At 46.0% G+C, this 3610-nt stretch overlaps 1 non-coding gene across 1 annotated transcript; it reads left to right on the forward strand.

Moving 5' to 3' along the window:
- The first annotated feature begins 2018 nt into the window (after positions 1 to 2018).
- On the forward strand, positions 2019 to 2092 carry Trnat-ugu (transfer RNA threonine (anticodon UGU)). The gene has a single exon. It is a non-coding gene; the product is annotated as a tRNA-Thr (tRNA).
- The last annotated feature ends 1518 nt before the right edge of the window (positions 2093 to 3610 follow it).

Raw genomic sequence — 3610 nt, forward strand, 5'->3', positions numbered from 1 at the left:
CACGTTGAAGTATAAGCACCCAGCGGTTACTCATTGACCGAATTCAGCTGCTGAAGATGGTTTTTTTCTTCCAGAATGAAACTTCTGCCCTGTATCTATGTGTGTCTGATTCTGAAACGTCATGACACTGTAGCGAACTGGGATTCCATTTCGTACCTCTTTCTTTTTGGACACCAAGTTTCATATGCTGTTTGAGCATTTCACTACGGAACAACGGTAAGTTTAATGTGCTGCGAATACACAGAAATAAAGATCCTTTATCATTTAGCTACAATATAGCAGGTCAGTAACTGGAAGCAGTTAATTCCATAAACTGTCTGGTAGTAGGCATTAGGAGTGATTTAAAATGGAATGGCCATATAAAATTAATCGTTCGTGAAGCAGATGCCAGACTGAGATTCGTTGGAAGGATCCTAAGGAAATGCAGTCCGAAAACAAAGGAAGTAAGTCACAGTACACTTCTTCGCCCTCTGCTTGAATACTGCTCACCGGTGTGGGTTCCGTACCAGATAGGGTTGATAGAAGAGATAGAGAAGATCCAACGGAGAGCAGCGCGCTTCGTTATAGGATAATTTACTAATCGCGAAAGCGTTACGAAGATGGTAAACTCCAGTAGAAGACTCTGCAAGAGAGACGCACAGTAGCTCGGTATGGCCTTTTGTTGAAGTTTTGAGAACATACCTTCACCGAGCAGTCAAGCAGTATATTGCTCCCTCCTACGTATATCTCGCGAAGAGACCCTGAGGATAAAGTCAGAGAGATTAGAGCCCACACAGAGGCATACCGACAATCTTTCTTCCAGGAACAATACGAACAGGAATAGAAGGGAGAACCGATAGAGGTACTCAAGGTACCCTCCGCCACACACCGTCAGGTGGCTTGTGGAGTGTGGATGTAGATTTAGATGAAAACTGCTTCTTAGGTTCAAGGGTGTAGTGTAGGCTCGTATTGTGCACATGACAGAATGTGGCGATTCAAGAACTTGTGCCTCAAACCAACCCCTATTTATGAATTTATATGTGATCTCACTGCAACTTACGAGACCAAAATTACAAGAAAACATCGTAGATTTTTTAAAGATGTGGGTACCTTGACTTTATTTTAGCGTCTTTATTTAAGCGTCTGTATTTTGTGCAAACTGAAGGTGTTGCTGTGGGTAGTCCTCTGTCTCCAACAGCAGGTACTCTCTCTGTGGAAGACAAAGCGCTTCAGTTGTCGGTGTCGAGATCGTAACTTCTCTGTAGATACGTAGATGACGCGTGTGTGGTGCGGCTACGTGGAGCAGCAACGCTTCCTCCGTTGTTAGAATATATCAACTCCCTCCAACGAAGCATTTGTTTCTCCATGGAGAAGGAGAAAATTTGTGGCCTCCCTTTTCTGGTTGTCGCGGTTTGTAGAAAAGAAAATGGTTCCTTGGTTCACTGTATGTTTTTTGCCTAGCATGCACTGACCTGTATTACGACGTATGAGCTGTCATGGCCCGGCCCAAAGCAACAATGCATTATGGAATCCCATTCATAGAGCTGGAGCGGTATCAGATCTGGAGAGGTCTTCAGCAGAACTCAGCCCTCTGCGCTCTGTATTTGTCAAGAAGTGGTACTACGATAGTATCATTCGCAATGCATTTCGACCAGCATGCTTTAGATCTCAAGAACAGTGCGAAGAAACGGAGAACCCCTCTAGGACGGGTTCCCTGCCTTACGTTGGCCATTATTCCCTTCAGTGTCTTTAGGCTCTTCGAGAAACACAGGGTAAACTGTTTCAAGATGGTATCTGTCCGAAAGAACAGATACCATCTTCATATAGTTAGGGCTAACCGGCCATTGACCTTCTACTTCTGCCCTGGATGCACACGTATTGCCCGAACTCTTACGGGACTCGGTAATATTGTCTGCCGCGAGTAATGAGTGTAATGGGCAGGTGTACTACGAATGTAGTGTGTGGACATTAAATTGGGAATGTGGGTCTCACTGGGAGCGTGCAAGGGATAAATCCCTGCAGTCGCACTGTCCTCTGTGGCCTCGGTGGCTCAGATGGATAGAGCGTTTGCCATGTAAGCAGGAGATCCCGGGTTCGAGTCCCGGTCGGGGCACACATTTTCAACTGTCCCCGTTGATGTATATCAGCACCTGTCGACAGCTTAGGGTCTTGATTTAATTATCATTTCAGGGTAAAATGTGTTCTCTGGAGCGATTACTCATGATATTGGGTTCTGTAAAGGACGACCTATGTCTTACAGGACGCTAGCAATATTCTAGATCCTGTGTGAATGTAGAGAATTATACATTGGCCAGATTTATCGCTCTGCTAAAGACAGATGCGACGAACATAGACGTTGCACAAAACTAAGTCAGCCAGAAAAAGCTGCTGTTACTGAATGCTGCCCTGACACGAGATTTGGGAGAACTACGGCGAGACCAGGATCTTCTATAATCCACTTGCGCAGACTCTGAATCCATCATTAAAGAACCAGTCGAAATTCGTATAGCTTATGACTTAATTAACAGAGGCATCGGGTATCAACTCAGCAAACTTACTGGCGACAGTAAGAAATCGTCGACTGTAGCGAGATAAAACCGAAGGGGCTCGAAGCCAGGCCACGAACACGCTGCCCATACACATTCGCTTGGTTTCCCGGGTTGCAGCCAGATTTTCGGCGGCCCGCAGGCGGAATGCGTATCGCACTGGCTGTGGATGCCAGCATTCCCTCCTATGATGTCGTAGCTCCGTTTCTAGCGTACCAGGGTATAAACTGGCCACAACAGCTAGCCACCGTCGTGCCTGAAGATGAGCAGCAGATCCCTCGTGGAAATACTGTTCTGTCTATACAATTCGATCGAACTCTACGCCCGAGAACTTTTGAAGCATATACGTTCATAATAATATTTCGAATGGTGGCATTTCAGTGCACAGAAAATGTAGTGCAGTAGTCATGAAATCGAGGGTGATTACAAACCTTTTCGACTGTTATAACTGTCAACTGCGTTGACACTCAGAAGATGGCCTTCGGCTTTAGTGCCTGTCGGGTGAAACCTTGGTTGTGCCTTCCTCAGTGTACCTTGGTTGTGCTCAAGTGTGCAATGTTCCGGCTTTCCCTTTCATTTTACTTAGCATTCCGGTTTTCCCCTTCTCTTTGTCCTAATGTATCACCTGTGGTTATTTTCCTCTTTCTTCGTAATTAAGATATTGGTTACCGTGTTTGAAGATCATCCATGCTGTATCGGTACGGTGTCTGCGTTTGTGCCCAGGCGTCTTGATATGGCCGTTCTCGGTCTGATATGATTTATCCTAAAATAACCGCAGACTCTACTGAAAACTCCCCATGACGTGGGAACGCCTGTAAGTGTCTGCAACTACCATTCAGAACAGGTTTTACGCTTTGGATACGTTAGTTCGCTGCATTCCTTCGCGTATCAGCGGCCTACTACAGGGCCAGTGGGTGCAGCGACTTGTACAAGATAACGCATAGGTGCTCCGACAAAGTGGGGCCCAGAAATGAGTAGATGGAGTTAAGGTTGCCCAGTAGTAATGGGCGTGCTTGAGGTGCAGCTCGACTGCACTGGATTCCCATCGATGTGGACGTTCTGTACGTTGATGATAATGGCATGAT

The sequence above is a fragment of the Schistocerca cancellata genome, chromosome 8 (genome assembly GCF_023864275.1).
Source record: "Schistocerca cancellata isolate TAMUIC-IGC-003103 chromosome 8, iqSchCanc2.1, whole genome shotgun sequence".
Taxonomy (NCBI): Eukaryota; Metazoa; Arthropoda; class Insecta; order Orthoptera; family Acrididae; genus Schistocerca; species Schistocerca cancellata.